The following is an 11,336-nucleotide window of genomic DNA, read 5'->3' as shown; positions in this document are numbered from 1 at the left end:
TTCTAGGGCCATGAAAAACTCTCTCAAAAAATAAAAACTGGGCAGTGGTGGCGCATGCCTTTGATCCCAGCACTTGGGAGGCAGAGGCAGGCAGATTTCTGAGTTTGAGGCTAGCCTGGTCTACAGAGTAAGTTCCAGGACAGCCAGGGCTATACAGAAAAACCAAAAAAAGAAAAAGAAAAAAAAAGAAAGAGAGAAAGAGAGAAAGAGAGAGAGAGAGAGAGAGAGAGAGAGAGAGAGAGAGAGAGAGAGAGAGAGAGAGAGAGAGAGAGAGAGAGAGAGAGAGAGAGAGACAGAGAGAGAGAGAGAGAGAGAGAGAGAGAGAGAAAAGAAAAGAAATTGGTACAGGGTCTGAGGAATGGCACCCAAGGCTGTTCCACATGTATGTGCTTGTGTGTGCAAATGTACCCTCACACATGTGAAAGCATGCACACGCACACGAAGAGGAAAAAACTTTTCAGATCGTCCTCATAAATGATGCATCCACGGAGTGCTTCTATGGTGATCCTAAACCTAGACGAGTTAACACTGCAGAGTCATCATCACAGCATCTGGAAGGCTGATGGATGAAAAGCGCATGCGCCTGGACCTCCAGGATGCTGGGATCCCAGAAGGCTTCCTGCCTGTGGACTGGCTAAGGCGAGGCACCACGCTCTGAGGTGTAAGATCCTTGTCAAAGACCGATGCCCAGGAGCCGGAGAGATGGGATAGAGTTTGAAAGGATATTTAGAAGACCTATAAAGAAGGGAGAAAGATCCCCGTTCAGTTTGGGGTAGCTTGGGCATCAGTTCAAACTTACTAAAAATGCTAACTTTACAACCTAGGCACGCTAGGATACAGCAAGGAAATGGAACTCATTGACCAGTGCAGACTGAGAGAGGCATTTGTGTGCTGTGTGGCTCCTTCACTGCGCGTAGCTTACTCATTATCTCTACTGAATTTTCTCCTGCAGCTATTATAGCACACGAGGATTAAACTTTGGGAAGGATTTATTTATACCATAAGGGTCATAACTGCTTACCTTACTCTTGTTCAATTAGGAAATCAAGGGAGGACCCAATGTCAACAGTTACATGGATTCGATCCTTACTGTATTATATTGTCCAACAACCACCTTTTAAAGAGCATTACAGAACCTTATGGATTTTTTTAAAATTTTCATTGCATTCCAAATTCCATTTACTATGGAAGGATAGGAAATCATTATCCAGCTGGTAAGCTAGGGGATTTTTCTCATATGAACTGAATTTATTATTTCAGAAATTGGCTATTCTCCCGTTCAACAAGTGGCTACTTATTGTATTGGTGACTCATGTAACGTGTGCTATAATAGCTGCAGGAGAAAATTCAGTGGTGATAATGAGTATAAGGATTCATGATCCAGATATTCATAATCTATTAATACTTCTTTTCCCCCAGCCCAACAGGTGGAGCTGGCTATTTTGATTCATCTAATATGGTTAATTCATAAACCCTTAAGCATCATTTCAGATTCTGCTTATGTTGTAGGATTATTTCTAGCAATAGACTCATCCTTGTGCACACTCTAACATCCCTGGTTTTATCACAGAAGAACATAAGCAAACTGATGCATTAACCTGCCCTATAATTATCTCTTATGGAGATAAGAAAATTGGAAAGGGGTACGCACCTGTCATTGTGGATGGAGCCACTGAAACATTATGGATTCCATTTCAGCTCCTCTGGCTCCAGGCCATCGGGGACAGTGGCAGAAGGTGAGGAAATGGTGGAAGTCTCCAGAAAAGTGGTAAACCTCCAGCTGAAGGGCAGAGGGGGGTATTGACCTTAGCAACAGAAATCAAGTCCACCCACCTGGAACCAGGTTAAACCCCTCTGCAGCAAAGGCAAAGTTATTCTACAAAACACTCTACACTCTTCATCACCTGAGAGTCTTTCTCTAGCAATAATAGTTGCTTCGGTCTGTGATCTGTAGTGAGTGCCTCTGAATACATGTCATGTCCCCATCCTCCTGTGCTTTAACTCATAGACTGGATTCATCCAGCCCTCTGTTATCTATATGTTTATGCCTGGACCTTGGGACTCATTCATTCATCTGAAGTAGGAACTGCATTTAATTTCTCCTTGGGATCTAAATCACTTCCTATTTGCATAGAACACCGTAACATTTGTATTCCTATTAAAGGCAAATACGAGTTTATGTTCTACAAGAACTACTTACTAATCATATGGGTCTCTTTTTAAGCTATTCTCTGAATTTTTCTGATTATAGCAGTGTAACCAAGAGTACCAGACATAGTGTAGATCCCTGTTCTTAGAGTATACGCAAAATGTTTTCACTAGTCTAATATTCATTATGTTTATAATTTGCCCACTTGTAGGATACTCGAGCATCCAGTGACAATTATATTTATCTACATCTCAAATCAAAACCATTATGGATATCCTGCTATTGAAAATAAAAAACCTCAGGGGAGATGTTGGAATATGGCCCAAGAGTAGAGTCATGCAAGGGCCATTGTGAGTGCTTATAAGAAGACAAGAGTCTTGTTTCCTTACTTTCTTCAAAAACACGGAGTTGTTCTTGGAATGTACTTTCCTGGCCCTCCCAGTGTAGTGGATAGGATTGAGTTCACTTTAGATTATTCGTTACAACTAGCTATTGTTCCATATGTCTGTGCCTCAATGGAAAAACATATTCTGCCACGTGTGGCTTCCCCTTGTGATTGCATACAGCTTGGACTCATGAGAACCTTACTCAGGTGACTTTTTTATTGGATATAAATTGTTTGATGATTTGAATAAAGTTGGCTATTGCCTGAGAACTTAGTCTGACTTATTTCTAGTCTCCGTTCCCTCAGGTTTTCTACTGCCAACTAGAGTGATGAACAGACCTCCCATTCCCGTGAATTCATAGAATTAACACTGTTAAAATGACCATTTCACTAAAAACCACTTCCAGATTCAATGTAACCCCAATAAAAATCCCTACAACATTCTTCACAGAAATAGGAAAAAAAACTATCCTAAAAGTAATATGGCACTACAAAACCCCTAAAAAACCTAAACTAATCCTGAGCCAAAAGACCATACTGGGGAGGAATTGCCACTCCAGACATTAAGATATGTTACAGAGCCATAGTAATAAAAACAACATGGTAATGGCACAAAAACAGAAATGTAGACACAATGAAGGTTCACCTCTCTTCCTGTATCTTGTGTCTGCTTGGGACAAATTGAAGCTATGAGGAAATATAATTTCAGACCTTTAATATTTGACAAAGATGCCAAAGTATAAGCTGCAGAAGAAAGAGCATCTTCAACAAATGGTGCTGGGGAAATAAATGGATGTCCACACACAGAAGAGTGAAATTAGACCCATGTCTACCACCTGTGCAAAACCAAACCAAACCAAAAGCAAATTCCAAATGGATCAAAGACCAAAATGTGAAACCTGAAACAATGAAACGTCTGGAGAAACAAAACAAACAAAAAACAAAAATCAGGCAGTCCTAGAAAAGAACATAGGTAGTTCTGCACATGACAGATGCAGCAAAGGGAATTTATGAATAGGACTCCATTTGCCTGGAAATTGAGGCCAGTAATTGAAAACTGGGACCTCCTAAAACTAAAAGGCTTCTGTGCAGCCTTAAAAACAAACAAACAAACAAACAAACAGCCCATTGAATAAAGAATAAGCCCACAGAAAGGGGAAATTATGTAATTATATAATAATCTCCAAAAATTTTAATTAAAGGAGCCAAATTAAGGATAAAAACCAAAAAGTATTTAATCAATGTGGCCACCACTCTAAGGCTGTGGAGAAACTGACATAAAGCCCCCTGCACCACATGTATACAGTCTCCGTTTGCTTCAGGTATTCCAATTAAAGAATAGTTCTGCTTCTGCAAGGCTGGTCTCCGTTCCCTTTTATTCTCAAGTTACCTCCATCAATCCCAATCTAGCAGGCTTGGCGTGAGCTTTCTGTTGGTTGGTTTGTTTGGGTGGTTGGTTGGTCGGTTGGTTTTGGGATTTTTTTGTTTTTTTGGTTTTTTGTTTTTGTTTTTGTTTGTTTTGTTGGGTTTTTTTGTTGTTGTTTTGTTTGTTTTTGAGACAAAGTCTCATTCTATATTCCAGACTGTGCAGAAATTCTCTATGTAGCTCTGGGTTCAAACCCATGACTCTCTTCTTACACTTGTCCATGTCATGGAGCTACAGGCATGAACCACCTCACACAGCTGGTTTTCATTTCTGTGTGAGGGTTAGAAGTGAGAACATTCATTACTCTACACATTGCAACTGGGCTATTTTGGAAATTTAGCCCATAGCTGTCTTCTTTTCATCCTTGATTCTTGGAGTTCAGATAAACACTCTCAGTGTGGCCATGTGGAACCTTACTGTGGGTGACTCCGGTTTTAGTCTAACAAACTACTGACTCAACCCCAAAGAGATGGGGCTTTCCCCAACAATATCAATGTAGGAGAAGGAAATGGCCCACCCAGAGGGGGTTTGTCTCCCTGAAAGAGATTTCACACAATTCTGATGACTTCTCAGAACATTTTATAGAATAAGACTGAAGCTCAGTGGTGGGCCAGTGGTGGGCAGGATCACGCTTGGATCTGGGCGTCTTAGATGTGCATGTCCTTGGCCCCCATTTCAACTTTAATCTCACTCCAGGAACCCTAAAACAGAGTTGGGGAAGCCCCTGAATCCATTTGCTCCTCTTCTCAATATGGCCACATTACAAAAATCTCCTTCTTTCTGCCTTTTCTGTTTAAGTCTTTCCATTGACTTCCTGGGGATGAGTGGCCAAAGTCTACATGGCTTTGAACCCCAAGTTTGGAAACACTGGGGTAGTAGACTATGTACAGAGGACAGTTGAGCCTCACTGGTTGTAATACACACTTTTATAGGTCCCAATGCCTGTTTTGGAATTGTTCTCCAAAGCCAGTGGTATCATACAGATATGGACCAGCATGTGAGGTAGCTGTCTGCCTGATTCCCCACCACCATGCCCTGTGTCCCCATTGCTTTGACAGCGTGTTTGAAGGTTCCACCGGGGCAGATCAGCTAAGATGTCTTTGATTGAAGACTAGCCTTCCTGTGTTGGGTAAGGTCATTTCCCTTCCGAGTACACTGCTGGAGGAGGGATAGACACAGAGCAATGAAGCAGGAAGGAGATGCCTACCCAGCCAGCCAGTTCAGCCGAATCAACAATGACAATTAATGGGGTTGCAGATGTTGCAGCCAGATCACCACATCCACTGTTACTGCTTTGAAAAAGACCAGACATCAGTCATCAGCACTCAGTGAGGACACCCAGCTGTCTATTCCATGTGAGAATTAGTATTTCTTTGATGACAGGCTACAGGGAACCTTATAGTAGGCAGTGAGTTCCAGTCAGGAAATAGAGACTTCCTGAGTGCTTGCACCGCTCCAAAGTTGATGGTGAAAGAAAAAGATTTAAAAACTGAATAGCACGCTCCTCATTTCCTAGCCCACTCACAGAAAGAATCGAGTTCCTGAAGGCTTGTCTTCTACATCCAGGTAATCATTCCCTCCTACGTGAATTAGCTGAAAAGAAAAATGGAGGGGGCCAGTCAGTGGTGGCTCATGCCTTTAATCCCAGCACTTGGGAGGCAGAGGCAGGTGGATTTCTGAGTTCGAGGCCAGCCTGATCTACACAGTGAGTTCCAGGACATCCAGGGCTACATAGAGAAACCCTGTCTCGAAAAACCAAAAAAAAAAAAAAAAAAAAATGGAGGGGAAAATGGTGGGAAGCTTTCTTCTCTTGTGGTTTGAATTTAAATCTCCAGTGTAGGTTCACACTTTTGAACACTTGGACCCCAGCCAGTGGTGCTGCTCCCAGGGCGCAGCCTTGATAGAAGATGAATGTGCTGGGGACCAGCCTCAGATTAAAAAAAATATACCTAGTATTTGTATGTTTATTTGGGAATTTCACATCATGAACCCTGATCACACTTACTTCCCAGTCTTCCCAGGTCTGCCCCACCCAAGAGAAGGGAGGAGGAAGAAGAAGAGATGGAAGAAGAGTCCAGGTTCTATTGCCCATATACTCAGTAGAACATAGTCAAACTCCCAGTGGCCAGCCCCTTAAACTGAGTTCTTCCCCTCCCACCTCCACCCCCTCCAGAAGCATCAACTGTGAAGAACTACACTTGCATCCTTAACACATTTTTTTTTTTGAGACAGGGTTTCTCTGTATAGCTCTGGCTGTCCTGGAACTCATTCTGTAGACCATCCTGGCCTTGAACTCAGAAATCTGCCTGCCTCTGCATCCTAAACCCTGGGATTAAAGGCATATGCCACCACTGCCCAGAGTTAACACAATTTTTAAGAGTTCTGTTTTGATGGCTTTCTATCTAGGCTGTTACTTTTGGAAGACAAAAACCACTGGATCATCTCATTAGATACAAAAAAAGCCTTTTGACAAAAATCCAACACCCCTTCATAATAAAAGTCCTGGAAAGTAGGGATACAAGGAACATACCTCAAGGTGATTTACAGCCAGCCCACAGAAAGCATCAACCTAAATGGAGAGAAACTCAAAACAATTCCATCAAAATCAAGAACGAGACAAGGTTGTCCACTCTCTATATACCTATTCATTATAGTACTTGAGGTCTTAGCTCGAGCAGTAAGACAATTTCAGGAGATCAAAGAGATGCAAAAAGGAAGGAAAGAAGTCAGAGTATCTTTATTTGCAGATAGTATAATTTTACACATAAGTGACACTGTAAGACTCCACCATGAAACTCCTACAGCCGATAAACTTTCAGCAAAGTATTGAGATACAAAATTAATACACACAAATTAGAATCTCTCCTATATACAAATAACAAATAGACTGAGAAGGAAATCAGGGAAACAATATCTTTCACAATAGCCTCAAAAAATTATCTTGGGATAACTTGAATCAAGCAAGTAGAAGACTTGTATGATTAAAAAAACTTTAAGACACTGAATAAAGAAATTAAAGATATCAGAAGATAGAAAGATCTCGCATGCTCATGAATAGGTAGGATTAATATAGAAAAATGGCCATCATACCAAAAAAACTACAGATTCAAAGCAATCCCTATCAAAATTCCAACATAATCTTCACAGATCTTGAAAGAACAATTCTCAACTTTATATGGAAACACATAATAGCTAGGATAGCTAAAAGAATCCTGAATAATAAAAGAACTGCTGGAGGTATCACCATCCCCAACCTCAAACTATACTACAGAGCAACAGTAATGAAAACAGCATGGCATTGGCAGAAAAACAGATACATTTATCAATGGAATTGAACTGAAGTCCCAGACATAAACCTACACACACCTATAAATAAATACCTGGTTTTTAAAGTGAAAATCCAGAAATACACACTAGAAAAACAGACAGCATTTTCAACAGTGGTGCTAGCCAACCTGGATGTAGAAGAATATAAATAGATCCATATTTATCACCCTCAACAAAACGCAACTTCAAACATATCAAAGACCTTAACATAAGAACAGAAACACTGAATCTGATGGAAGAAAAAGTAAGAAATAGTCTTGAACTCATAGGCATGGGAGAAAACTCCCTGAACAGAACACAGATAGCACAGGCACTAAGACCAACAATTAATTAAGTGAGAATTCATGAAACTGAAAATCTTCTGTATGTCAAAAAGCACCATCATTCAGACAAAGTGGTAGATTACAAAATGGGAAAAAGATTTTACCAATTGCACAACCAACAATGCACCATTAATATCTAAAATTTAGGAAGAACTCCAAAAACTAAACATCAAGAAAATAAATTACCTAATTTTAAAATGGGGCACAGATTTAAATAGGAATTCTCAAAAAAAGGAAATATAAACAGCATAGAATAATTTAAAGAAGTGTTCAACCTCTTTAGTCTCCAGAAAAAGGCAAATCAAAACTACTATGAGATTTCATCCTATACCAGTCAGATTGGCCAAAATCAATAAAACAAATAACAGCTCATACTGTTGAGGATACAGGGTAAGGGGAACACACATCCATTGCTGGTGGAAGTGCAAAATTGTTCCTCTGTATGGAAATCAGTGTGGCAGTTTCTCAGGACACTGGGAATAAATCGAATTTAAGATCTAGCTATACCACTCTTGGGCATATATCCAAAGGATACTTTATCATGCTACAGAGACACTCGCTCAACCATATTCGCTTCTGCTCTATTCACAGTAGCCAGAAATTGGAAACAGACTAGATGTCTGTCAACAGTTGAGTAGATAAAAAAAAAAGGTACATTTACACAATAGTCTATTACTCAGCTGTTAAAAAAAAAATCATCCTGAGTGAGGTAACCCAGATCTAAACAGACAAATATAGTAGGTATTCACTAGTATGTGGTGTCAACTGTTCTGTCTTCAATAAGCAGGCTACATCCATATAACTACAGAGATTAGTTATAGAATAAGGGACTAGGGGAGAGGAATGGGTCTCCCTAGGAAGGGAAAACAGAACAGATAGTTATAAATGAATAGGGGTGGGGAACTAAAATGGGAGGAGCAAATGGGGAGGTAGAGAAGAAGTTAAAGAAGAGAATCCGGGGAAGGACACTTAAAACTAAGGGCCATTTGAAGGGTCATATGTAAGTCTAATACAATAGGAGCTTCCTAAAATATATACATATATAAAAGTGATCTAAGCGAAGTTGCCAAATACCAGGGGAGACAGAGCCACAACTGGGCATCTCTCATCACCAAATGAAAGCCTCCAGTTCCAGGAATGGGCTACATCCAATCCATTGTTGTTGGCTGAAGGGGACCCATGAGAACCCTGAAACAATCCACACTATTTCCGAGGCTATTGTTCTCCGTCCCCAAACTGACAGTGAGGCCCTATCGCTGAAGACAACTTACACAACTCATTGGACACAGTGAAGCCAAGCTGGCGCCTACCTAGAGCCTTCCTCCATGCTGACTAGTGTTCACGTGCTGCGAGGCTCTCTGCGTGCTACCAAAGGAGAAAAATAAACACCAACCACCGACAAACTTTGATCTACAGTGGTGACCTGCGTGCAAGATAAACTAGAGTGATGTCACAAAGCCTGTGGGAGTAACCAACCAATATCTAATGAGATGTAAGGCCTAATCCATAAGGTGGAACCCATCCTCAACACTGTGGAGGTGACCAAGAACCCGAGACTAGGTAGGCCAGGGAACTAGGGCAGTACCAAACACTACTGCTCTGCTGAAAGAAGAGAGCAATAAAATGACTCCGAATGGCATCCCGCTCTATTCATAGATCAGTGTCTTGCTCGGCTCTCTTAAGAGACGTATCCTCCTGCAGTGTATGGAAACAAGTACTAAGACCCAGAACTGGACCAAGCATAGAGAGTGAGGGACCTTGGAACACTCAAACCTGAAGGGTCCGTCAATTCCTTCCTCTCAGAGGTCAGAGAACCCTGTGGAGGGGGAGCAGAAAGATTGTGAGAACCAGAGGGGATGGAGGACATCAAGGAAGCAAGGCCTTCTGAACACAACAGGGCCAGCACACGTATGAACTCCCAGGTATGTGGGCAGCATGCACAGGGGCTGCACAGGGCTAAGCCCAATGGGGTCCCAGCATTAACAGGGAAGGCGGGCACAAGGCCCCATTCCTAACCCAGAAGCTATCTCCAGTTAATAACTTACAAATAAAAAGTGAGTTTTCTCCAACAGAGTTTCAGTGGGTGTACACAGATATGCTACTCTTAAGACCAGGCCCCACGCTCCGCAGACGGTCATCACAAAGGAGTCCAGTGGCATTTTTTGGAGACTCTTTGTCTCAGTAGCTTTGTTTTGTTTTTCAAATGTTACAAGTCCTTTTCATATATATTATGGTTTCCAGTTTTTTAATGGGAGTTCTGTGTGTGTAAATGTGTGTCTCCGTGCTCACTCGCTCACACGTGCGCGCGCACACACACACTTCTTGAACTTTCTCTTTGGCTTTTTTCTTCTGATTGTTTTGTCTTATTCTGGTTCGTTTTTATTTTTATCTAATTTTATTTTATTATTGTCTTTAAGATAGCTGTTCGTACCTTAATGACAGACATAAAGAAAGGATGTGAATGTGGGGGGTTGTGGGGGATAGAAAGACCCTGGGAAGGGTTGGGGAGGAGGAAGCATAATCAGAATATATCGGGCTTTTTTTTGTTGTTGTTGTTGTTTTTTGGTTTTTTGGGACAGGGTTTCTCTGTGTAGCCCTGGCTGTCCTGGAACTCACTCTGTAGACCAGGCTGGCCTCGAACTCAGAAATCCGCCTGCCTCTGCCTCCCAAGTGCTAGGATTAAAGGCGTGTGCCACCACCGCCCAGCAATATATCGATTTTTTTCCCCTTTTATTTCTTGTGCATTCATGTTTTGCCTGCATGTGTGTCTGTGTGAGGGTGTGGTCCCTTGGAGCTAGAACTATTGACAGTTGTGAGCTGCATGTGGTTTCTGGGAATTGAACCTGGGTCTGCTGGAAGAGGGAATTGAACCTGGGTCCGCAGGAAGACCAGCCAATGTTCTGAATCATTGAACCATCTCTCCAGACCAAATATATTGTGTTTCTTAAAAATCTATTTTCAGCAACAACAAAAAACACAAATGTAGGTGTATACACATATACTACTGGTGTATACAAATATATTTCTGTTAAGACTAGGCCCTAGCTCTGCAGATGGTCATCACAAATGAGTCCAGTGGCATTTTTGGAGACCCCCCCCCAAAAAAATGCAGTACTAGCAAGGAGGGGGCTACTTTGTCAGAGAATGTCGAATGTCCTGTGTTTAAGAGACGCATGCAGGGGAAGTGATACAATGTCTGCCTTATTTCTTAGTGTGCACAAGTGGACTGGTAAATGTGTCAAAATGTGTCACTCGACTATGGAGGTCAGAGGTCAACCTCTCTAAGGTCAACCTCCAGTGTCGTCCCTCGGGAGCTGTCCACCTTGTGTCTTTTTCATTTGATTTCTGTTTGTTTTTAATGTGTGTGTGTGTGTGTGTGTGTGTGTAAGTACAAGTGCATACACATGTAGAGGTCAGAGGTCAGCTTTTGGGGGGATTGCAGCTCATCGACCAAGTGGAAGCAGGGGTTGTCTTCTCTCTGCTCCTGTACTGTGCAGTTATGCTAGCTGGCCTGAGAGATTCTAGCTGATTCTTTTGTCTCTGCCTCCTGTCTCATGTAGAGCCCTGGGATTACAGATGTGTGCCACTGCATCTGGCTTTTCACTGTGGTTCCCAGAACTGAACTTTCATGGCTGGATTTCGTGTCTAGCATTTTTACCCACTGAGCCCTCTGTTTTTTTGAGACAAGGTCTCTCTTTGTCTGCTGGTGCTAAAAAAAAAAAAAAA

General features: G+C 41.7%; 1 long non-coding RNA gene across 2 annotated transcripts; it reads right to left on the bottom strand.

Annotated features, from left to right (window-relative positions):
* Nucleotides 1–294: 294 nt before the first annotated feature.
* Nucleotides 295–8,997, bottom strand: LOC116087580. Of its 2 annotated transcripts, none has more exons than XR_004117496.1 (4): nt 8,921–8,997; nt 5,486–5,553; nt 1,652–1,780; nt 295–735 (listed from the first exon to the last, which is right to left on the bottom strand). It is a non-coding gene; the product is annotated as an uncharacterized LOC116087580 (long non-coding RNA). The 2 variants fall into 2 exon arrangements; XR_004117497.1 differs by lacking the exon at nt 8,921–8,997 and adding an exon at nt 6,491–6,523.
* Between the last annotated feature and the right edge of the window lie 2,339 nt (nt 8,998–11,336).

This window comes from Mastomys coucha, unplaced genomic scaffold (genome assembly GCF_008632895.1).
Source record: "Mastomys coucha isolate ucsf_1 unplaced genomic scaffold, UCSF_Mcou_1 pScaffold13, whole genome shotgun sequence".
NCBI lineage: Eukaryota > Metazoa > Chordata > Mammalia > Rodentia > Muridae > Mastomys > Mastomys coucha.
The sequence above is the reverse complement of the archived record's forward strand: the minus strand, read 5'-3'. Positions and strand labels throughout refer to the sequence as shown.